Here is a 10,464-nt window from a genome sequence, read left to right as displayed (position 1 = left end):
GGAGTTTATATTTGCAATTACACACCATCATGGGTCAGAGCGTGGATCACAGCCCTCAGAAGGTGGTCCTGTAAAACATGCTGTAAACAAAACCACAGAGCTACAATTTTACAGACCAGTGCGATTGTGACATGCCTCGCTGCTGGGGTTTCTTATAAGGTGCCCTGAAGTTAATTTTCCTGAGCAAATACGGACAAATGACCTTCTCAAATAGAAGACTCCTTCTTGGCCCAAGTGTATTATTTAGCTTAGAATCAGAACTTATTCAAGCAGTATTTCAAAGAAAGATAAATATGTTTCTGGAAAAATCCCTTTAAGAAAGTATTATACCAGAGGGAAAAAATAAGTTAGGAGGTCTTTCCATAAAAGTAAAATATCCCTAAAGTTATTTTAGGAACAGAATTCTGTTTAAACTATTTGAGATGATCTAGCCCTGGACTAGCCCTGTTCCTAGAAAAATATGTGATGATGTAATAGTACCATTTCTTAATGGGCCATTGATATTTTAATTAGTACATATAATTAATCATTTCATTATTGTCCTATAATTCTAGAACTAATAGAGAAAAATTGCTCTGTATTTGCAACATAAGGGGACGTTAAGGCTATTAGTCTGAGAAAACAACCTCTCCTACTTCAGAGCAGCATCAAACAGCAGAAGCCCTTATGGAGTAATAATTTGCAGTGACCATTAATGGAGATTCTGAGACAAAGGGTGTAGTTATTTTTCCTGCTTACAGTTTTAATTTTACATTTGAAGAAAGTGGAAACAATCCCATGCCAAGTTTTACTTCAGTATAAAAGATAGAATTACAGTTCCTTAAAATCAATGGCTGTCAATCAAAATCTAGACACTGGGTGATCTGATGAATAACTTAAGGCTGATTTGTTAACTGTGCAGAAGTGAAGCTAGCCATGCAGGGAGACACATTGTCAATGGCCAGGAATGTACTATGTTTTTGAAAACCATAGGCGGCAATTTACAGAAAAGATTAGGCCAGTTACTATACACCTGTGACATTTTCTTGATTTAAGATGTCAATCTGGAAAGCTGTAAGCCGACAACTGGAGTTTGGATGAGGCTATATAGTTTATGAAAAACTGCTTTTACCTGAGGATGTCTGCATTTCTGCTCTGGGAAACCTCTGAGTGAACACCTCCTGCTGGCACTAAATGTGTGTATGCAAATGAGCACTGTCGAGAAGGGTGATGCACCTTCCTCAGGAGCCATTAAGCACCTCTGCATCACTCACACTCTGATGCACTTGTCCGTGAGGATGCATGATGATGGGTCTTATTTCTCAGAGCTGATGTTATTTCAAAGAAAACGAAATGAATACATTTCATTTACTCCTAAACCATCCGATGGATATAATTACTTTCATCCCACAGCAGAACTCTTGTTTTTTAGTTTGTTTTCAAATAAAATATGCTATGAGCAAAGCAGAAAATCCCCTTTGGATACCACAGTAATAATAATTACTGTGGGCAAGATGCACTAATGAATGATCAAACTTATGGACAAAACATTATGGAGAAACAGGTTATCTGCATAGCTTCAAAGCATCAACACCCAAATATTTACTAATTACTGTATGGGTGTTAACTTGTGTCCACAAATTCTTTGGCATTCCCCCTTTTCACAGGACGTGATACTTCATTTTTCTTCCTTTCAGTATGGACTGGACTTAATGAATTACTTCCAAAAAGAGCATGGAAAGGAAAAATGGTAACTTCATTGCGGAGAACCCTATCAGACAGCACGTAACCAAATGATCCAGATTCGTGATTCCACCAATAATAAGCCATGTTGGTATCATGTTCCCCCTGATATGATGTGATGAATATGGCATTTTGCTTCTGTAATAGCCTTCCCCAAAATTCATAATCCTAGTCTAATTATGAAGAAACATCAGAAAAACCCAAATAATGATATTCTACAAAATACTTACCCAATATTCTTCTAAAAACTCCGTGCCAAGTACATAAATCAAGTTAACACGAAAAATCTGTTAGAGATTGAAGATGTGGCTAAGTTGACTGAATGAAACTTGGTGTCTTTGATTGGATCCTTGAACAAAAAATTTTAAAATAGGCATTAGTGGAAAAAATAGTAAAATACACATAAAGTCTCTAGCTTAGGTAATAGAATTTTGCCCGTGTTAATTTTTTTAGTTTTAAAAAATATACTAAGGATAAATAAAAATTCTGAACATTAGTAAAAGCTAAGTGATGGTGTATGGGAATCTTCTCTATTTTCTCTGAAACTTTACATTTACTAAAACTATTTCGATACAAGTAAAAATAAAAAAAATTAAAGAAGAAAATGATCGCTGGATGCTGTGCATTGCATTGTGCTCCCTAAAAGACACGTGGAAGCCCTAACCCCAGTACCTTAGAACGTGACCTTATTTGTAAACAGAGTCCTCACAGATGTAATTAGGTAAGATGAAGTCCTACTGAAGTAAGCAGGTCCCTTAATCCAACCTGACTGGTGTCCTTTTAAGAAGACACACAGACACAGGAGGGAAGAACGCCCTGTGATGACAGAGGCACACATTCAACTGCCGCAGTTGCTAACCAAGGAACACCAGGATTGCCGGCCTCCGCCCGAGGCTGAGGAGAGGAAACTTTCTCCCCTGCCAGTTTCAGAGGGAGCAGAGCCCTGCAGCCTTCAGAACTGTGAGACTGTTTTCTGCTCCTTTAAGCCACCCAGCCTGTGGTGTTTGGTTATGTTAGGAAGCTAATACTATCAAGGACTCCGGTAAATTCTGTCCATGCCTTTTTTATGAGCATGAGCTATTCAGGTCTCTTTTTTTATTGGTATTAAAGTTAGAAACAAAAATTTTCTTTCCTAAAATTTTAAAAAGAGATACATAAAGGTATATTTCTAGTGAAAATTGCAAACTCCTGAAGGACATGGCTACTCAAAGAGTATTTATGGGACAAAAATTCCATAATTCAAATGCGTTGTGGGGTACAATCTGTGATCATTTCTCTGTGCTTTAGCAAAAAATAAACAACTTATATCTCTAAAGTTATTTTTAGTGCTTGTTTATATTAATTAAACTCTTTAATATTTCCCAGGAAGTTTAAACCTTGTAAGCCAGGATTTTTGTTGTAATTCCTACTCTGAAATTGCATATGCCAATAGTCATCATTTAAAATACAAGTTGACGTTTTGTTTTCCATATAAGAAACAAGGCAACATGTCTTTTTTCTCTAATTTTTTTATCAAAAGGGAAAAGAAAGAAGGCTGTTTAATAAATTACCTTTTTATCTTCGATCTCAATTTTCAAGAGTGAAATGTAAAATGGTAGATTTGATGGCAGAAGTCAAATATTGAAGTGCTTTGTGGATAGAAATGATTGTTAGAACATTATCTTAACTCTAATTAGGATTTTTTCTGATGTCGCAAAAAGACACAATTATTTGTTTAAAACAAGTCATCAGAGTTGACATTACACTGTACAGGATGAATTATATACCCAGATAAATGGACAGACGAAACAAAAATACAAGACGCATATGAACAGGCTCGGGATATGGGGTCTTTTTACAACACTATTTTGAATACTGACAAATTCAGCTCTAAATTTTCTCGGCTGTCATTTTTATTTTACCATGAAGGGCTTTTTATCATGATAGATTTCAGGTTTTATGTTACTGGCATACTCGTGTAACATTGTGTAAAACTCAGCACAATTTTGGAATGGCAATGGGGAATGTCATTTCATTTTTCCAAATAAACTTAATATGATAATATCAAGCATCTACAATGGTAGCTAACAAAGCTTTGATTTTCATTTCCTCAAACCTTTTTAGTTCCTAAAATTCGTGACTATATTTTAAATTATTAGCAATAAAATGCATTCTAAAATTATTTATACAGATGACTGTGGCTACTAATTGGTTAAATCATATGCTTTTACTGTTTATCCCTTCCTTAAAAATTTAGAGTAACCATCCTGTAAAAAGAAAAAAGCAATTTCAGAAGAGAAATGTTGGCGTATTTAGAGATAGCCTGCACCTCTTCCATGCCTAAATTCTTAACCTTCCAAATCCTGCTTGAGCTTCACTTTTCCCGTGTCGACCTGACGATGGACACTGACGTGGACACTGACGATGCTATGCCTTAGAGCAGGTTGGCTCACTGTCTCTGACCAGCTGCCAGGCCTCTGTGGGCAGATTCCATGTCCTGTTTGTCTTCATAATCGTGGGACATATCAAGTGATTGGCACAGAGAAAATATCAAATGAAGTCAATGACATATTAAAATTATACATCAGTTATACAACATAGTCATATAATTATGGATATGGAAGCACGGAACACTGAAAGATAAGCACAGTGCCACTCTTAGAATGTGCTGGAAAGGCTGCTTATACTTCACACCAGGGGACTGAGGCTTTTTCATCAGAGGGACTTTCAGGTGATGCTACTTTTCACAACATCTCTTTTCTTAAAAACCATCATATAAATTTCTTAAAATGTAAATTTGTTTGGTAGTTTTTTGCATTTTATATATATGTATGTGTGTACACATGTATGTGTATACTGTACAATATATTGTTAGTGTATTTTTTTCCTAATGTAGTTTCTGTTAACGATGAACTCTTAGGAAACACTAGTGTCCTCCCAAAATACACTGTGAAATACTAAACCAGAGTTTAAAATGAAAATATCAAACTTCCTTATGGTTATATCGATATGAATTTTAAAGTGCTTTACTCTTTCTAGTTCTATAGGTTTGAAAATATATTCTGCTAGATTGAAAGGGAGTTTGAATCCCTTCACTTTCTCACCCATCCCCCCACCCTCTTTCCATCTGGTAATCATCAGTTTGCTCTCTGTATCTACAGTGAAGGTGAAGGGATTAAGAAGTACAAAATAGTCACAGGGCTGTAAAGGACAGCATAAAGATTGCAGTCACTAATATTATAACTATGTATCGTGCCAGGTAAGTACTAGACTAATTGAGGGGATCGCTTTGTAAATTCCATAAATGTCTAACCACTATGTCGTACACCTGAAACTAATATAAATTGAATGTCAACTCTAACTGCAAAAAATTTTTAATTTTAAGAAAAAGAGTTTGAGAAGCAAAGTAACTGCTAACACAATTGGGGTGCAAAATCTTTAATTGAGAGATAGGACTTAAATTGCCCTGAAGGATTATGAAAGAGAATAAATTCACACCCTTATTGAAATGGAATACTACTCAAATTTAGTTAAAATACACCAGGTGAGCTTTTTATTACCCAGGGAAAATGGTCTGTCTCCCTCTCATTCTGCAGTGGGAGGCCTAGGATCTGAGGCAGAATGGCCCTGGGCCACAGGGGCAGAGCAGGGTGGCTCCTCAGGAATTCTCAGAGGGGACACACAGAGGCTGCAGAATGCAGGTTAAGAGCACAGCTCAGCTTGGGATTCTGCTGTTCTCTCTTTTTTTTTTTTCTTTTTTTTTTTTAGTTTCAAGTACACAGTACATCAGTAAGATGTTTATATAGTTTATAAAATGATCCCGCTACTCTACTCCAAATCCTCACTCTGCTGCCTAATAGCTGAGTGATGGTGCAAGCCACCTAAGTTCACTGAGCTTCAGTTTCTGCTTCTGTAAAAATTAGTTCAAATCTCACAGGGCTGCTGTGGGCATTATTTGAAAGATAAAGTTTATTACACAATAAATCTTTGTTATTCTTATTTTAATATTTTAGAAATTAAAAATGAAATCAGTTTTTGGAATACATATTCTTACTCTTCCTGTTCTTCATGTAATTACCTCTTTGACTTTTTTTCTGTGTTTCTGTTACCAAGTTCATTCCTCCCCATTTTGGGAAAATGAACTCAATCAAGACTAGACTTTCTGTCTTAGAAACCTCACATTTTTGCATGGAGGTTCTAAGCATAAAAATACCAAATCTACATCTATAGTCCTGACTTTTCTCTGAAGTTCCATGTTTCTTGCAGTTGGCAAAACAACTCTTGAAAATCTTGTTATTAGTGAAAATTGAATATCTTGTTATTAGTGAAAATTAAGTGACTTGCATTATCTCCAGCTTTGCTGTTTACGCTCTGCCTTTGGATGATTTGAGTCAGCTGTGAGTTCTTCGCAGGAACTATCATTTTTATCTCTAACCATATGACATGAGCCCATGTGGTAGGTGGTCGGTAAACAGTTGTCAAATAAATGAGTCAATGAATGATTGAAGAACAAAGAGGATTTTTTTTTTTAGATTAAAAAAGGTAACTATAATGGGAAGAGATGGGAAATAAAAGTAATAATAAAAAGTACCATTCATTATTTTTTTCTTTAGCCAAAAAAATAGCTTGTGATTAGGAATGCCAAGTTTTTAATTATTAATTACACAAATATTCTGTAACTAATTAACTTATCTCCAATACCCATTTCTCAACCTGTGACATAGCTATCCCCCAAATATTTTGTATCAGTGTATCATCATGTTTCTTGAGATAATCTGAAGAAATAGAAATATAGCATTTACAGATTTCAGCATCTGAAGTGACACAATACACATGCTCACACAATGTCACAATACACATGCTCACACAATGTCACACACAAACACACACAAGAAACTGCATACCCATCTTAGCCATTACGATGCTCTTCTTCCTTGCTGAGTGGTGCTTTCTGGCCTCAAAAGATAAAATATGCAGTAGTAAAGACAAGCATTGGAAATATAAATCTTTCAGAAATTTTGAAGTCATGTCCTTAGCATTTCCAAAGAAAAAATCTCAATCTGAATATAAAATCCTGTCTTTAGGGCTAAATTTAACTATATGTAAACTGAACATATATAAATACTCAATATAAATTGGGTATATGTAAATTTAAGTCTAATTTGAGTATATGTAATTTATAGCTGCCTGTGTGGCAGCATTTTGGTCGGTGTCCTTCAGTAACTTCATTGACACTGACTGAATCCTTTATCTCTTACAGGACCTTTCTCATACACTTGACTGTACTTCTAAAAGTGTGGTTGACAAATCCTAAAGAAATAAATTATTTATGCATTTTTCAGTGCATTGCTTTCTCTAAATAAGAAGAAACTATGCCATGGCATAAATTCTACTACGAAGGACTGCGTGAGAGAACTAAGTGTATTAATTTTAAATTCATACAGTATAAAATGCTATCTAAAGTACAGGTGGAGAGGTCACAGAGCAGATCCTTACTGTTACTGGACAGAGGAGACCCAGTGTTCACGTGTGAGGCTGAGTAGATGGTACTCTGTTGTGACAAGTGTGCAACCACACAGTACCTCAAGAAAATGGGTAATTTTTTTAAAATAAAAATGATTCAAATTTACTATTAAAAGTTCAAGAAGTCACAGAATTATAAAGAAAAATTATGTAAAATATGATCCCTCAGAGACAAATACATTTCATCTGTTGATAAAGAAACTAGTAATTATGATTTGGATGAATCAAAATATATTCACTACGTGACTTATAGCTTTAAAAATATCGAAAGGAATTTTCTTATTCCATTTTGTCTTTTAGCTTCTTTCTGGCTTATTCTCTTTAAATACAGATTATTTCATCAAAAATCGTGCTAAATTCAGATTGACTGAAATTGAGCTTGCTCTAACTAAGCATGGATATCCCTCCTATTTACCCTGCCTGATATTTGCGCTGAATTACAAGTCCTGCTATTACTATTTTCCTTAAATAGTTCATAAGGAAATTGGTTCTAGACAGAAAGGTATGCTAGCAAACACAAGTGGAGGCATACACTTTCTGTGATATGATATAATACATTCACAATTCGCGCACTACTATCTGCCATGTACAAATTATTAAACAAGAGCAGATCATTTTAGGAATCTTTCCAAGTCATAATTTTAATAACATTCTTCTACATTCTAGAGATAAGGAATGGAACATTGATAACAATCACAGAGGTTCAGCTGCAGGACGTCAGAACAGAATCACTTGAGATAACCTGATCCAGTGCCCATTCTGCTTTCCAACCTTTACTTTTATTTAAGAAAACTTAAAAGCTTTAAGTTTTATTCATTTAAGAAAGATGAATCCACTTGACTAAGCACATCTATTAGAGTCGGTCCTGAAATTTGAACCTATGACTCGGTGTCAGAGTCCCACTATTTACAATCTCCACAGAACTCCAACATTGCTTAAAGAAGTCTTGGTTTGGTAGAAATAGAAGAATATACTGGTCATCTAGGAAGTTACCACACAAAGCCTTACCCACAGAGGTAAGGCCTCTCTAGTCTAAGGCCGATTCTCTATGGCAGATCCCCTAGGAAGCTGTTCGTATCCAAGCCTTCAATACAATTAAGTTTTTAGAAAACAGAGACTGTGTTACAGTACAAGTCATGTCAGCTGAAGCAGCAGGGTTAGACCCAGACCCCAACTGTGCCAGTGAACAGGCTGGTGTTGCCCCATTCATAGAGCTTAAGAGCCCCATTACCTAATGGCTGGAGTTCCCTCCTAGGATCTAATATTTGGCCTCGTTAGATCCCCATGTATTGTCCAGAGACCAGCGGACATAGAGGATCCTGTAAACCTTTTCCACCAATAAGGCCCATTGCCCTATTGGGTCACTCGCCTTTATAGTTGACACCCACCTATGGGAACTTTCTCATTCAATACTCCAAACATTCCTTATATAGACCCTTATCTATGGAGAAAGAACTGTTCCTGTCATTAAAAGTATAAAGTCACTAGCTCTCTTCTCGTTCTAATGGAATAGTCATAGTGACGTAAAAGAGCAGTTTGATTTGACATTGTGCTGGAAGTCCTCCAGTGGTCCTTTTGGGCCCACTCTCTACGTTTCTCCACCCATAAACATCCACCCCAAATCTTAGGAACACAAAAGAGCTCACTTGTTTCTAGGCTTCAGGTTAGATTTGGCCAATGGGGAGTTGGCAATAAATCACAGGGAAGAAAGAGTGAAGAGAGAGGATGTATCCTCCTGCCTAGCTTCCATGAGGTTACCGCCCACTGGCCAAGTGTCCCCCAGAGGTCACTGCTCCTTTCAGCTGACCTTCACTGAAGCTCTCTCCCTTGTTCTGTACTGCCCAAGGCAACATGTTGGCTACTATTCCATATTCCTGCTATAACCCGTTTTGTTCCCTACAGCTGCTATCCACCTCGGTAATGATATTCTTTGTCAATGAAATGGTTTCAAGATATTCTAATTTCAGTGTAACATCTTTTTCATCTTGGAACCTTGAGTGACACAAATGCCAAACTTTTATATCATTATCTTTATTAGGGAATACGGAGTTTTAAGATAGGACATAAAAATGTTTTCTTGTTTGGAAAATGGGTCATTCAACCACTAGAGCCTTCTCAATGGCATTGCCAAACAAGCATCTGTCTATTTCTCTGACTCTCTCTCAGTTACTAGACATGTGGGTTTATGGCTCATAGGGCCTTTGAGAGAGTAAGCAAATCATAGTCAGAACTTTGGGAAGAGTATCTCTGAAGTAGCAATGTTGGTCATTACTAAAAGCAAAATAATGGCTACATACTGATTTTAAATATTGACCTTGCCTTTTTTTCTGAATGATTTTATGATTTTTTAAATTTTTATTTAAAATAGTTTCCAAAAAAATCAATGTGAATTTTAAACATCTTCATTCTTCATTGTTCAGAGTATCCAGCCTATTGGGACATCTACTCTGTACTTCCATTTGGGGGCCATAAGACCTATTTTGTGATGCAGATCATCTTTAACTGAGATTTTAAATGTGAAATTACACCAAAAGTTTTCGAAAATCACATTTCTCATCTAATCTAAAATCATTTTATATAGGCCCAAGTTAACATTATACTGTCTTAAAATGTTATTGTTCTCTAAAGCTTTTCCTTGTTTTATAATTAATTCTTGAAAATTATTACTTTAGAATGAATGGAAAGATCCTTTAGGATGAATCATCTTACCTGTTAGATAAAACTAACCACAACATGGATAAAATAGTGGAGCCACGGATCAATAGTAAGATAAATAAATAAAATATAGTTTATATTTTAAAATACATATATTATTATAACATCTTACTAATCTCAATGTTTTGTTTCCTGGTAAATAGTTTCTAGGAAAAGCCTTTCTAATTGTCATCTACCGCTCAACACATATTTATTATTTATAAAGTGCTTGGCACTGTGCTCGACCCAGGGCTATGAAGAGGAACAAAATACTGTCCTGTCCTCTTGAAATACTGTGAGTCTAAATGGGGAAGAGAGGTGTGGGAAGCTATCAGTGGTGTTTCTAGGAGCCATAGGAGCAGCATTCTGGAGCTTGATCTTCCTGGGGAGATGAGATAGAGCACACTCACAGAAGACGCGGTAGTTGACCTGTCCTGGAGGTGAAATTAATCTTGAGAATGCAGGAGACACTGACCAATTATTCTTCATAGAAAGCTGTATCCACAGAGCTATTAATAGCTGCAATTGCCTAAAATTCAAAGAGTC

General features: G+C 36.0%; 1 pseudogene; it reads left to right on the top strand.

Annotated features, from left to right (window-relative positions):
• LOC112472583 overlaps window positions 1–10,464 on the top strand; it is a 14,794-nt pseudogene that overhangs the window by 767 nt on the left and 3,563 nt on the right.

The sequence above is a fragment of the Pteropus alecto genome, unplaced genomic scaffold (assembly GCF_000325575.1).
Source record: "Pteropus alecto unplaced genomic scaffold, ASM32557v1 scaffold87, whole genome shotgun sequence".
NCBI lineage: Eukaryota > Metazoa > Chordata > Mammalia > Chiroptera > Pteropodidae > Pteropus > Pteropus alecto.
This window is presented reverse-complemented; position numbering and strand designations above follow the sequence as displayed.